Below are 16,469 nucleotides of genomic sequence, written 5' to 3' on the forward strand. Positions count from 1 at the left end.
ATAGGTTGGCATGCATTAGTACAGACTAGGTGGGAGTGTTGCATTCAAGGGTGTGACACGTGTAAGGCATGCGTGGGAATCTCTGAGGTATTCACAATATCTTCACAGCAATCTTCACACACATATCTTCACAGCAATCTTCAGTAAGATTCTTGCAGTATAAATATTCACACACATTTTCAAAGGGATTCACAATATCTTCACAGCAATCTTCACAAAACCTTGACAATATCTTCACAAAACCTTCACAAAACCTTCACAAAACCTTCACAAAACCTTCACAAAACCTTCACAAAACCTTCACAATGTCTTCACAAAACATGTCATCTTCTTCACAATACAAAGTCAAAGCTCACGTCAACGGTGAGACTTATGAATGTGATATGTCTGGCTTCCTATTTAGAAACACCGAATGCACTCGGTTTTGTCTAAATAGAGGAGCTGACTTCTCTTATCTGAAAAGGAAGATTGAGTCCAAACTAAGACAACCCGTGTCCCAAATTTTTTATCAACAACCTTTTTTTTCAGAAAACAACTCTGTCAAGTTTTATAAGTCATTGATTCAAAATGACATGGAGACACAATACATGCTTCGTAACCATGAGTACTCTGGTTACGACTACATAGTGTTGTACATTGTGTTGGAACAACCTCAACCAACTCAGAATATTCAATCACAGGTTATTGATCCTGTGATTGATGACGAACAAGATGCTGAGCACCACGTTGAAGACGATGTGGTTGATGATGCTGAAGACGTGGTTGATGACTTGGTGAACCGTCATTCTGAAGACGAAGACCAACCTCAAATACCTATAGCGCAACGCTACTCACCTCCTGCGCACTTCACAACACTTAACTTGGGCGAGGATGAGCCCTCATCAGATATGTTCTACAACCCATATATGAGGTCTGATGAGGACTTAAAAAAGGGTGACCAATTTCGGACCAAGGAAGAGTGTCTGTTAGCAATAAAGAACTGGCACTTGAAAAATTGTGTTGACTACGATGTTATCAAATCAAATCCGGAAAGATACGTTATTGAATGCAAAAATCCGGAGTGTGGATATAGGTTGATGGCATCGTACAAGAAGAAGCATAATGCGTGGGTGATAGGGTCCATATCTCAAGCTCACATTTGCGTCAACACCAACATGGCACAGGATCATCGCAAACTTAGCCATGACATGATCTGCCATTCCATATTACCTCTAGTTGAGGCTGACCCGTCACTGAAGGTCAAAACAATTATCTCCCATTGTGTGGCTGTTTTCAAATATACACCGTCATACAGAAAGGCTTGGTTAGCGAAAACCAAGGCAATTGAACTGGTGTACGGTAACTGGGAGGAATCATACAAACAACTACCACGCTACCTGGCTGCACTACGATTGTATTCACCTGGGACGGTTAATATAATGGAGACCTTGCCTGCACAATCCCCTGACGGAACTCGTCTAGAAGGTAATGGAATTTTCCACAGACTTTTCTGGGCATTCCGTCCCTGCATCATCGGGTTCACATTCTGCAAACCACTTGTTCAAGTCGATGGAACTTGGCTGTATGGGAAATACAAAGGATCGTTACTGATGGCGGTCGCACAAGATGGCAATTCAAATATTTTCCCAATAGCCTTTGCATTGGTGGAAGGAGAAACGGCTGCTGCATGGAGTTTCTTCCTTAAGAATCTTCGAACGCACGTGACTCCACAAGCTGGCATCTGCGTGATTTCTGACAGGCACGCTTCAATAGACAGTGCATACAATAATCCAGCAAATGGTTGGCATGACCCCCCGTCTACCCATGTTTACTGCATCAGGCATATTGCCCAAAATTTTATGCGGGAGTTCAAGGATAACTTCTTGAAGCAACATTTGATAAACGCGGGGTATGCCTTAAACCAACCTGGATTCCAATACTATCGCCGGGAAATAGTGTTGGCAAATTCTGATGCAGGGAGGTGGATCGATAATATCGACCGAGCGAAGTGGACTAGATCATATGACGATGGGGTGAGGTGGGGCCACATGACAACAAATCTTGTGGAATCAATGAACGGCGTCTTTAAGGGGATACGTAACCTCCCGGTAACCGCATTGGTGAGTGCGACGTATTTTCGGATGGCAACGTTGTTCGTAACAAGAGGCAGGCGCTGGAATGAAGTGTTGCAGACGAGTCAGGTATATAGTGATGCCTGCATGAAGTTTATGAGGCAGGAATCTGCCAAAGCCAGCAGCCATCGGGTTACGGAATTCGACCGCCATGGCCACACTTTTAGTGTCAAGGAAACAATTGACCACAACCAAGGGCTGCCCAGACAAGAGTATAGGGTCCTAATACCAGACCGTTGGTGCGACTGTGGTCAATTTCAGGCCTATCGTATGCCTTGTTCCCATGTCATTGCAGCGTGTTCATACAGCCACTTCGATGCATTATCGCTAGTGTCTCCAATCTACAAAGTTGCAACATTGCTCAATGTATACGACAATCCCTTTCCGGTGGTAGCATTGGAGGCGTATTGGCCAGAGTATGACGGGGAAATTGTTTGGCACAACGAATCGATGCGGCGGAATAAAAGTGGTCGCCCAAATAGCAGGCGCATTAGAACTGAAATGGACGTCGCAGAGAAAATGCAGAGGAAGTGTAGCATATGTAGACAACTAGGGCATAATAAGAACAAATGTCCATATCGTGGATCTAGTTCCACAACTTAGTTTTCACTTTCATAAATCTGTGTACCAAAATCATTTTAAATTAAAGTTTACTTTTTATTCCAAATAGAAGATGACACTTGAACAACAAACACAAACATCTAACATTACAACACCAATTACTAAAACAAAAACAAATACTGGAACAAAAACAAGTACTAAAACAAGAACAAGTACTAGAACAATAACAAATACAACAACAACATGACAAACAACCATTAAAATCTAAGAAATTACAACAGTTAACACTATGTCGTCTGATCCATGCATCATTTGGATGCAATCAATGTCGCTTTCAACTTCAACCCACCAACGTATCGTTTCTCCAGTTTCAAATGAGAACCTTGTTCTAAGCCTCTGAATCCTTCTGATGACTTCACCAGGTTGGTAATCTCCCTCTAACCAAGACATCAAGGACCTTTTTAGTTGGTCCAACGAACGGATGTTCCAAAATTTCATCTCCATTGGGGGTTTCAAAGGCGAGAAAATAACATGCCCATCCCTTTTTAAGATTACTGGTTCAGGATCCGGGCGCCTTGATGATGTTCGCTGCCATGACGACGGTCTTGGGGATGCCATGAACTCAACTTGATACAGAAGGTGGTAGGAAACAGTGGTGAAGAAAATGCAAGGAAATAACACTTTATTTATAGGAAAAGATCTGGGTTGTACACCAGTCTACCTAACCCTAATTAGTGTCGCACTTGATTAATTAGGGTTTCAATTAGGTCATAACTACCAAACTCGGATTATAACCGATCAATAAACCCTAATTATAATTGATACATTAACCTTAACATGAATAACCCTAATTCTCCCAAAAATTTATAAATAATATTATTTACTTATAAATTAAATTAATATATATATAAATTAATATATATATATATATATATATATATATATATATATATATATATATATATATATCTTGTAAATAAATATTTATATATATTAATTAAATGTGTATAATATTAATTGTTTATAAATTAAATTAATATATATATATATATATATATATCTATATATATAAATTAATATATATATATAAATTATATATATATATCTTGTAATAATTTTATTTATATATAAGTGTTAATATAAATTAATATAATTTATAAAAAAATATATTTATCAAATATCTAATATTTAAAAAAAAAAATTTAAAAAAAAAATTAATAAAACATTTAAAAAAAAAAAAAAAAAAAAAAAAAAAAAAGGGATTGGGCATAGGCGCCACTCCTAGTGGCGACTTGCCCTACCCATTAAGGGTAGGCGCCAACTAGGGTGGCGCCTATGTACACAATTAGGGCAAATTTTGCCCATTTGTGTAATTTTTTTGAAAAAATGGTTAATTTTGAAAAATTTTTTAAAATTTTGGATATTTAAAAAAAAAATTCCAAAAAGTTGTCCCGTGATTTATAGTGAGCAAATTTTTTTTATGTTTTTGTCATCTTCCTTGTCATATATTTTGTCATGTCCTATAATAAGTTTTTGCATCAGACAAAGTATAAAAGAAGTTCTCATGTCCAATCAAATGCACCATTAATGATAAGTAGTTAATTAGTCATTTATTCATTCAATATTAATATTTTCAAATTATATTAATGTATAAAACAATATTAATATATAAAACAAAATTATTGAATATTGAATATTGAATATTCTTCTCCCAAAATATATTGTGTCTCTTTAATCACTATATCACCATCTCAGACACATTCATACCTTCGTCGCCTTTCTAACAATCACGTTCATCCCTATTACATTCATCTCCTTCATCATTACAACCATTCGCCAACTCAAAAACCAAAATTTCCCCAATCACCATACTCAATCAAGAACAACAAATTTTTGTGCTTCACGCTCATACCCTAACACTTTTCATTTGTTAGAAATAATTCATTTTTAGTATTAGTAGTATTTGCTTTGTTAAGTTTAACCTTTCTAGTGTAGATTAGTAAATTGTCTATGTGGCATTATAATTTGTGTATATATAGTACTGTAGTTGTCAACAGTTGTATTCACTAAGTATTGTAGTGCCGTGTGTGGGTAACCGTTTTAGCATAGTAGTGAAAGTTTATTATTCTCTCTTCTCTCATCTTCATCTTCTTTATTTTGTGCACCAATAATTGGTATCTAGAGCTTCGGTTCAGATCCACAGGGAAACACGAGGAAACACGACTCAACGGTGAGGCGTTGTGTGATTGATTTCGTTTCTTGAGTTAGCATTGAAAATTTGATTGGAATTGTAACAAAATCACATTTCTTGATTCTCCAAGATTGGGAAACACTAGTGTTTTGTGAGATCTGAATTTTGCACAAGGTTGAAGATGAACGGAGACGGTAATCTGAGTATCAAGCTTCTAGTGTTCGATGGTTAGAACCGGAACCGTTGGATGATTCAGATGTGTGTGTTGTTTGACGCTCAATATGTTCTTGATCTCGTCAACGACTGTTACATTCTGGTTGCACTTCTGATAAATGCAACAGATACGCAAAGAAATGCTCAACATGATTTGAGGAAGATGGATCATAAGGTGTTGTTCTACATCCATCAGTGTGTGGATGTGAACGTGTGTGAGAAAATAGTTGATTCAACAACGATGAAAGTTGTGTGGGACATACTGGTACGGTGCTACGGTGGTGATGCATCAGTGAAGAAGGTAAAGATTTAGTATTTACATAAGCAGTATGAGAATCCCAGTATTAAGAACAATGAGAAGGTACCTAACTACATCTCTAAAGTGATTATGATCACAAATGGGATGAAATCGCGTGGAGAAACATTCTCTGAAGATAGTATCATTGAGAAGGTACTTAGATCTCTTACTCCTCGGTTTGATTACATTATTGTAGCAATTGAACATTCTAAGGATCTGAGCATCATGAGAATAGAAGAGCTGCAAATCAGTCTAGAGGTGCAAGAGTTGCATCTGACTAAAAGAACCTCTGAGAGAGAGGTAGGGCATGCTCTGAAAGCTTCTTTTGTCAAGAAGGACCAGAATTAGTCTTTGTTAGAGGCCAAGAAAATACATGGTAGTCTTTGCGAATGACTGTTAGTCAAACAAGGAAAGGGAGTCAGAAGAAGAAAACATAGCTAGAGGAGATTATGATGATGAACCTGTGTTATTGATGGCTTATAAATCTGATGATGATGAACCTGTGCGATTGACGTTTTCTGATTTTGAAGGAGACTCTGAATATGAGTCAGAGTCAGAAGATGACTCTGAATCTGAAGTCGAGTCTAATTTTGAATATGAGTAAGAATCTGAAGGTTCTGAAGAAGAGTCAGAATATGAGGGTTCTAAAGATGAGTCAGAGTTAGAAGATGACTCTAAAGATAAAGATGAGTCAGACTCTGAAAGTGACTATGAAGATGAAGAAGACTCTGAAGGCAAGTCTGATTCTGAAGGTGAATCTGATTCTGATCCAGATTCTGATGATGATCCAGAATCTGGAGGTAATCAAATCTTTGAAGGTGGAGCCTTTGAAGGTGGTCCAACTTCTGAGGGCGGTCAAGCATCCGATAATGTTCTAGAATCAGAAGGGGATTCTAAACAAGTTTAGAGATCATAAAGAATCATAAACATCCCAAGAAAGTTTGTAGAGTTTGATATGCTGCAAGATACTGAAATAGACTCTGAAGGAGAAGTCATCCAGTGTGCCATGTTAGTAGACTTTGAACCACTCAGTGTTGAAGAAGTGCTCAATAAGAAAGTGTGGTTGAAGGCCATGAAAAATGAACTTGAGCTTCTAAAATGATTTGACCTGCTAAATTGTAAGGTTGTTGTCACACCGTAAAAAAAATTACAAATTGGATTCTGATTCTAAAGGTGATGATGTCGATGCCACAACTTTTAAGCAGTTGGTTGACTCTCTAAGGTATTTGTGCAACGCCAAACCTAACATTTACTATATAGTTGGAATGGTTAGTAGGTTTATGTGTAAACCGAAGTGGTCTCATTACCAAGTTGTTGTCAGGATTTTGAGGTATATTAAGGGGACTCTGAAGTATGAAGTTTTGTTCTCTTCTGGTGAAAAAGTTAAGTCAAAACCGATGTATTACTCGGACTCTGATTGATGTGGAGACGGAGTTGACAGAAGAATTACTTCTGGATATTTGTTTAAGTATCTGGGAATTCCTATTGCTTGGTATTCCAAGAAGCAGTCAGTTGTTGCTTTGTCAACCTATGAAGCATAAGATATTTCAGGTGTTGTGATTGCATGTCAAGCTATTTGGCTTTTGAATTTACTGCAGGATATGAAGATCAAGGTAAACAAGCCTCTGAAATTGATGATTGATAACAAGTCTGCAATCAATCTTTCTAAGAAACCAGTGTTGCATGGGAGAAGCAAGCATTTTGAGACTAAGTATCATTTTTTGAGAAGTCAAGTTCATAATGGAGTGCTAGAAATTATGCATTATAGCACCCAGAAGCAGCTGACAGATGTTCTGACGAAAGCGATCAAGACTGATCAGTTTTTCCACTTGAGGAATGGAATTGTTGTTGTTAATTTTGATTAGCTGAATATGAATTAAGGGATGGTGTTAGAAGTAATTCATCTTCAGCATTATTAGTATTTGTTTTGTTAAGCTTAACCTAGCTAGTGTAGGTTAGTATGTTGTTTATGTGGCATTATTATTTGTGAAATTCAATCCGAAGGGGCAATGAAAGTTAGAGCATCTCTAATGGATTCAAACTATTTTTGAGTTCTTTGTGGGATTCATTAAACCACATCATCTCGAAGTAACTCATCTAATTTTCCTTCTAATGGTGCAACTTTAAAAAACTCATATTGGATCCCACAATTTTATCTCATATATTAAAATTTAATTTATACTAAATTTTATTTTAACTTAAAATATTAATTTAAATTATTTAAATCAATATTAATGCGAAATAAAATAGTTAAACAAATCTAATTATATTTAAACTATAATAATAACTAAAGTAAAAGATCATTATTAAATTGTTAAAGTAAAATTAACATTTATAAAAAAAATAATTCATTTATAAAATTATTAATATAAAATAAAATAAATATGTAAATCATTTATAAGGAAATAAATTGTTAAAGAAAAACATTGAAAAAAGCAGCATAATATTAATAAAGTGCAACCCTGTAGGTTAGATTAACAATGTTATTTTCCAAGGGAGGGTTCGAACCCCTTTAATTCCAAACTTTTGTTTTATACATTAATATTAGTAACTCCTCTAAACTTTCAATAATTAATTTATTACTTAACATTTGTTAAAAAATATAATTCAAAATAATTTAATTATTATTTGAAAACATAAATAATTTTAAAATTAATCATAGATTTTTATTTTTTAAAATTTAATAATTTATATTATTATTAAATAATATTATAAAATTAATTTTTACTTTTTAATATATAACATGGCAAAGTTGTATGACATGGTGCCACATAAAATCTACATCACAAATTCAAGTGTCAACTATACAAAAGTGGAAAGTGTCAACTATACAAAAGTGGAGGGGTATCAAAATATCAAAAAATATAAAAAAAATGGATCAAAAAGTTGGTTGTTTTTAAAGGGGACTTGAAACTTATAAAAATCAAAATACAATGATTAAAATTATATTTAAGCCTAAACTAAAAAGAGTTGAAAGAAAGTATAATCACTATAAAAAAAAACTCTTATTTGCCACATGAAAAACACGTCACAACACAATATATCACATTGCAACATTCAAATTAGCGACGTGAACGAATATGTCTCAGGAACGCTAGTGGCAACTCATTTGCCACATGAAAAATATGTCGCAACTTTGTCATGTGGTATTCACGTCGCAAAATTTTATCATGTGATAATCACGTCATTAATTTTTACATAGGGTGCAACATTGTCCAACTACGTGTCAGAGTGCAGAGATATGTGCAGGAAGTAGGGATGCGGTATAGAGTGACTTGCGATGTGAATAACATGTCGCAAAGTTGAATACATGTCATAATTTTGTCATGTGATTTCTATTTCACAGTTTTGATTTTTTTAATAAAAAAATATTTTTATAAAATAATTAATAATTATATTTCAAAAAGTAATTAATAAATAAAATTATATTTTTATTTCAAAAAATAATTCTAAATATGAAAATTTTATAAAAATTCAATTAAAATTTATTAACAAAATACAAAAATTAAAAAGTGGAATAACAGTATAAATACTCAACAAATATAAGAAAATCAATCATCGACATCAATCTCATCTTCTTCTTCTTCATCCTTCTCATTTACCGCTCCTTGACCATCTACTATTCTAAATTTGTCATTTCTATCAAATCATTGATTTTTATGCATTGTACCATATGTTTGGTTCCTTTGTGAGAACGTATATTATCGCATTTACTCCTCCAACTCAATTATCTTTTCTTCATTTCTTCAAATTTGGCCTTTAGCGTTGCCTCGCGTCTCGCCTTTGTTAGAGCTAATGGTCTCATTGTTTCCATCATTTCATGTGTCAATTCTGGTGGACGTGACTATCCTTCCCCATCTGCAATTATCGTAAATAAATTTCTATCCCCTTTTTTACAGTTGTCGATAAAAGGTCCAACACCATAAAAGCATACATTAACTCACTTCTCACCAATTGTTAAACCTCAAATATAAAGGTTCACACTTGAATCAATCGGATTTGAAACCATCAGAATATACTCAGCATGTTCATATAGAAATGGATCTTGATCAAGAAAAATATATCATCTTGTTGAAATGGATAATGTGAGGAAAGAAACTAGATAAAATGGAGAAGCTTTGCAAAAATGGATGATGAGTGATATGGAGTGAGGGGAAGAAAATGAGAGGGAGGCGGGTATTGTGTTTTGATGGGTGAAGGAAGATGAATCTTTAGGTTTCTGCTTCTAATAATGTGTTGGGGAGCGGTGTAGCTGTAAGTGTGGAGTGCGCGTAAGAGGGGTGAGGGGTGAATTAGGTACTTTGATCGATTTTTGATTTTAGTGAAATTTTACTTTTACTTTATAGTTTGATAGAGTAAATGAAAGCGGTAATTGAAAAAAAATAAAAGAACACTTAGGGATTATACTAGTTCCTCTCACAATCCGAGAGTAGTATAGTCCCCTTATCACATGTAAGAGATTTCATTATTTGTTATAACTTTGTACAAGCCTAATCCTAGTCTATACACACAAGTTACTAACTTAATCAATAAGGAACATTCCCTTATGATTTTACAAAGTAGAAAAAGAAAATAATCCTCTCTTTTTCACTCTTTTATTTCCAACAATCCTGGACAATAAGGTATACACATAAATCTGAGTTTTTACAAGACGTTTGAAGTTGTAAGATGTATATCAAAAACTTGAATTTATCTTCCATTTCAAGTATACAATTCACAAGTATGTTTACAAGTATTTATAACAGAAATGATGGAACTTTTTTATTTTATGCAATGAAAATGAATACAGGAAGTTTCACTCAAAAACTTATGACACAAGACACTTGCTTTTTTAAAAAGGTGAAAGATTGAGTTTGAATTGTAATGAAAGAGGTGAGTTTTCAAAATATGAAACCTTAGGTATTTATACATGAATCATATCTGTAGGAATGAGTATATTACCATGAATCAATGCCTTGATTGACAGATAAAATTTTGAATATGTTAGAATCAGATTTTCTGTCAAAAAGTGTCATTGCTTCAGTGGTAAACAGTTAACACATAATCCTAATTGGTTACAACTGAAGTGTTTTATGAAAATTGAGTTTTTTCGAAGGTGTAACCGGTTACAGGTAATGGTTAATTGGTTACACCTGATTTCATTTTGAAAAATAGTTAAAATTTCATTTGTGTAACCGGTTAACAACATAGTGTAACCGGTTACACCTGATGCAGAAGTGAAAAATTCCTTTAAAATTATTGAGATGCAAAACCATTTGATATCAAAAATTATTTTATGCATCATGATTATTTGTTAAAGATGTTACTGAGCATTATGGTAAACACATGAACAAATTGCAACTTTCACCTCAATGAAGTGATCAATCTTCCAAGCTCCAAGGATATTTTGACATTGTTGATTGAGACGTAATTCTTGTTACCATATAACTTTGAACATGAAATGTTTTCTCATTCTTTGAAAGTGCACATGATCTTTGTGAAAATATCTGCCAATTGGTTATGCGTATCCACGAATGTCGCTTCAATATCACCCTTAAGCACATGATCTCGTCAGAAATGATGTCGAATGTCTATATGTTTGGTCCTTGAGTGCATGGCTAGATTTTTTGTTATGTTGATTGCACTTGTATTATCATATTTCAATCGAATGCATCCAAGGTTCACGCCATAGTCGCAAAGTTGTTGTTTTAACCAAAGGATTTGTTTACAATAACTTCTTGCAGCAGTATATTCTGCATCAGTTGTACTAAGAGCCACACATGCTTTCTTTTTGGAGGACCACGATACGAGAGTGTTTCCTAGGATATGACATATGTCGCTTGTGCTTTTCCGGTCTGTTTTACAATTTGTATAATCTGAGTCAGAATAACCAATTAAATCCCATACGCTACCTTTAGGATACCATAAGCCAACGTTTGTTATTCCTTTGAGGTACTCCATGATTCTCTTCACATAGGCAAGATGTGATTCCTTCGGATTTGCTTGAAACCACGCACAAAGACAAATATTAAACATTATGTTTGAATAACTTACTATCAAATATAATAATGAACCAATCATATCTCGATATTTAGTGATATCAATTGAAACATGGGATTAATCTTGATCTACGTACGTTCTGGAACCCATTGGAGTGATAATTTCTTTGCAATTGTCCATATCAAATTTTTTTCAGCAACTCTTTGCAATACATGGATTGGTTGATGAAGATGTCATTCTTTAGTTGCTTAATTTGAAGTCCAAGAAAGCAGTTCATCTTACCCATCATAGACATATTGAACTCTCCTTTCATCATCAATGAAAACTCTTCACATAGTTCTTTGTTCATTGAACCGAATATGATGTCGTCAACATAGACTTGAACCAATAAAGTATGATTTTTAATTATCTTAATAGACAAATTATTATCAACTTTACCTTTTTCAAATCATCTTTCACATAGAAAGTTGCTAAGTCTATCATATCATGCTCTTGATGCTTGCTTTAATCCATAAAGAGTCTTTTTCAACTTGAAGACATGTGAAGGATTCTTGAAGTCTTCAAAACCGGGAGGTTGTTTGACATAGACTTCCTCATTGACGTATCCATTCAAGATGATGCTTTTGACGTCCATTTGGAATAACTTAAAATTTAATGAACAAGCATAAGCAAGTAAAAAATGAATAGCTTCTAACTTTGCAACTAGAGCAAATGTTTCCTCAAAGTTGATTCCTTCTTCTTGATTGTAAGCTTGAGCCACCAACCTTGCTTTGTTTCGAATAATTATAACATTTTCGTCAAGTTTTTTCTTAAACACCCATTTGGTACCAATAATGTGTTTTTAACTTGACTTATGAACAAGTTCCCAAACTTGATTCCTTTCGAATTGATTTAATTCTTATTACATGGCAAGTATCCATTAGTCGTCTTCTAAGGATTCACCTATTTTTTAAAAATCTATTTGAGAAACAAATGTCATATTCAAGCAAGCATCCTTGAGATTTAGTCTTGTTGTAACTCCTTCACTTATATCACCAATAACATTGTCAATTGGGTGATCACGATGGGTTCTCCATTTTAAGGAAGATCACTTTGATTTGACTCTTATTGGATGGATTCCTCTTTGTGTTTTGATTGATCATCATTGTTGACTTTGGTAACATCTTTCATATGAACTTCTAAAATATCATTATCATCATCACAAACAACTATATCCTCCTTAGAGGGGATAGATTCATCAAAAGAAATATGCATTGATTCTTCTATAGTTAAAGTTCTTTTATTATAAATCCTATAAGCTTTGCTAGTAAGGGAGTAAACAAGAAATATGCATTTGTCATACTTCTTGTCAAACTTACCGAGATTGTCTTTGTCATTATTGAGGACAAAGCACTTGCATCCATAGATATGAAAGTGAGAAATGTTTGGATTTCTTCCCTTAAAGAGTTCATATGGAGTCTTGTTTGGCCAAAATTACATGATCATAGAAAATAAGAGGGAAAATACATTACCCTAAAGCGCTGATGGAAGCGTAAGGAACTCTCAACATCCTGGCTGCCCAATTCACCCATCAATAAAGAAATTTTCCCTTACCTTGGAATTGCAGAGTTTCTGGATTATATTGTTGTTTCAACTTTGTTATAGCTTTCCTTAGGGTTTCCTAGTCATTTATCTATTTTTCCCAATTTCTCTTAATTCCAACTTGTCTATTTAAATAACCTAATAGGTATTGGAAAATTTTCAACTTTCCCCTCAACATTTCATTATTACACCTTAAACCTCTAATTTTATTAAAAACTCTAATTTCTCCCTCTACTCTCATTTTTTCATAAATTATTATTAAATTTGAATAAATATTTTATTCAAATAAATATTTAATCAAAATTCCTTAATTTTCTCCTCTCTCAACTTATTCCTAAATAATTAAATTTATCAAATTATTCATAATAACCTCAATAATTCTATTTTATTTTTTTGCTCTCCAATCTTATAACCCCGGAAATTATTAAATTACCAAAATATCCCTACGCACCGAAAAACACCAAAAAATCAAGTATAACAAATAGAACACACCAATAATTAAATAAAATACTCAAAAAAATTGGGTTGTTACACCTGCTACCTTTTCACTATCACAAAATCCTATGGTAGGTCTTTCTAGTTTCCCTATCAAAGTGTCCCCCTCATTTTAGTTGTGAACATGACTCTTGTGAAAACAAAAGTATTTGGACTTATCTGCTCTGAATGATTCTTTGACTGGGCAGGGATTCCTGAGAGACTTTTCTTTTCAAGTCTCGCATGAGGGACTCGACTATCTAAGTCTCGCTCGAGGGACCCATCTTGTCATGTCTCACATGATGGATTCAACTATCCAAGTCTCGTCGAGGGACTCGTCTTTTCAAATCTTACTTAAGGGACTCGACTATCTATGTATTGTCCGATGGACTCTCCTTTTCATATCTCGCATAAGGGATTCGATTATCTAAGTCTCGCTCTAGGTACTCGCCTTTTTAAGTCTCAATTAAGGGACCCGACTATCTAAGAATTTCCTGGAGGATTCGCCTTTTCAAATCTCACCTAAGGGGCTTAACTATCTAAGTTTCGCTTGAGGGACTCAAATTGGTAAGTCTCGCCGGAGGGACTCGATTTCCTAAATTTTGCTAAAAAAAGATTACCATCTACTTTGTTTAATCACTTCACCTTTCTCAGGCCTCGTGCTTGAGGGACTATGGATTGGAAAAATCTTGATTGGGCCTTAAAAGTTAGTGATATATAGCTCAATAAGATCAAAGGTGTTACGAGATGGCCAAAAGATGAAAAAGTGGGCATGATAAAGCGGGTAATGGGTCGCCCAAATGGAACTCGAGTTTCCTGACCCAAGCCTATGTCCATCACAAGCCAACCGCCTCAATGTGTGGTTAGTGAGTTGTTCTTGAAAGGGAGGAATTTGGTCAAAGATTCTAAGAAAATTGCTCATCCTGTTTTGGTGGAGAGCGGGTCTTCATATTCCTTCGCCATCTCCAAGTAGTTAGATTTGGAATGGTTCTTCGCCCACACTCTGGCTCATGGATCGCAATAAATATCCAGACCCCTAGGGTTGGAAAGGGATCGGTTAACTTTTAGAGATATCGGCAAATAAAGCGGTTTCACACAATACATTATCGTGTGATCCATTATATTATGCTTTTTAGAAGCATGACCATCAATATAATTGTATTCCTCGGGTTAAACACATACTTAGAAATTCCAATACGAGAAATTGAATTATAAACAACCACACATACTTTATAAGGAAACAGTGTAATTGTGTAATAGAGAATCTAAATAGTCACACTTTTATTCTCGTAACCCATTCTATTAAAATGAAGTTCTCATAGGGAAACTAATCGATTATTGAGTTCATTGGACCAAACACATACTCGAAAAATTCGATCAAAGATATTCCAACTAGGCATAGCAATAAAGTGGGTCTAGGACGGTTTTTACCTCCCCCAAACCCAAACCCAAATCCCTAAACAGTATTCGTTCCCCGCCCCAAACTCATCCCAAACGGGTTCGGGTTGGGTTCGGGTATCCTCTCCCATCCACCATTCATTTAGTGAAATCAATATTTTTAACAGAAATATTTATTTTTTTGCAAAGTAAAATTACATTACAAATAATAAAATTAAACAATCTAAAAAAATTCCATACATATATTTCAAATATTTTAAATAATAAATTAAAATTAAAATATAAAAACATTGACCACATATTTAATATTCTAAATGATCAAAAATAAATAATAATGTACATAATGAAATAAACGGGGCGGGTTCGGGGTGGGTACTAGTGTCCCCATTACCCGATTCGTCCCCATATTTTATAATCAGGGAAAACCCAAACCCGAGCCCAAATCCAGTCAAAGTGAGTTTTTTCCGTCAACTTCGGAGCGGGTTCGAGTGGGTACCTACGGGTACGGGTTATGTTGCATGCCTAATTCCAACTCTAAAATTTGTAGGATTTTAAATAGAAATTTAAATCTTTAATTGAATATAAAAAGAAGTTTAAAATTAAAGTTTTAATCCCTAAAAAATGTTATTTATAAATTTTGGGCATTTTTATTTTAAAAATAATTGGCACTTTTTAAAAACTTTGAAAATTCTAAAAATTTAGTAAACAAACAAAAATAAAAATTTTGAAAACTTTATTATTTTTATTTTTAAATTTTCTTGAGAATAAAATATGCCAACTTTAAGATAAAATATAATTTAAAAAATTATTAATTATTTTGTATACATCCAAATTATTAACTTATTTAAAAAAATAAAGATACTTTAAAATTATAATTTAGTATAATATGATAATATAAAATAAAAAGATTATAAAATAAATAATATAATTTTATATATAAAAATTATTAAGTCGGTTAAATAACTTTTTCGACACCTTAAATAGAATTTTTTACAAAAATAATCCAATTTTTCAAGAAAATTTCCAAAATAACGTTGGTTTCAAAAAAAAAATCCTAAGTACCCCACTTTTAGGAGGAGGCGGCAATCCAATTGGCGACTCCTCTTAAAAATTGAATGGAGGCGCCAATTGGACTGGTTGGGCACATGGTGCATCCAATCCAATTGGCGCCCATGTGTATCACTTGAGAGGAGGCGCCAATTGGATTGGCACCTCAGTGTAAAATGCAATTTTTTTTGTTATAAATAGATGTGTTGTGTGAATCACTTTTTCACATCTCATTTCATCATTTGGCAATCATGTTTGGTGTTCATCGTCGATACGGAAAGGTGGTTTATGCGAGAGACAAACCTCAGATGTTGATGTTGTTTTGGAACATCACTACGTTCGATCAATTGAAGAGGGAGTTGGTTCGTTGGTTAGATGGGAAAATACGAGAAGGGGAAAAACTTAGAAGTATTGAGAGACTCGACAATATCTTTGGTTGGGTGCGAATGAAAATTGATAAGGATGCTAGGGAAATGATGTTCGGTCGAGATGACATCAATTTGATTGTTGTAATCAATTAGAAATATTTCTGTTTTTAGTTAGTTTATTTTGTACTAATGTTTGTTGTGAACCTCGTTGTAACAAAAATTTTATGATATATAATGATTGAATGTTA

This window comes from Lathyrus oleraceus, unplaced genomic scaffold (assembly GCF_024323335.1).
Source record: "Lathyrus oleraceus cultivar Zhongwan6 unplaced genomic scaffold, CAAS_Psat_ZW6_1.0 chrUn0207, whole genome shotgun sequence".
NCBI classification, from domain to species: domain Eukaryota; kingdom Viridiplantae; phylum Streptophyta; class Magnoliopsida; order Fabales; family Fabaceae; genus Lathyrus; species Lathyrus oleraceus.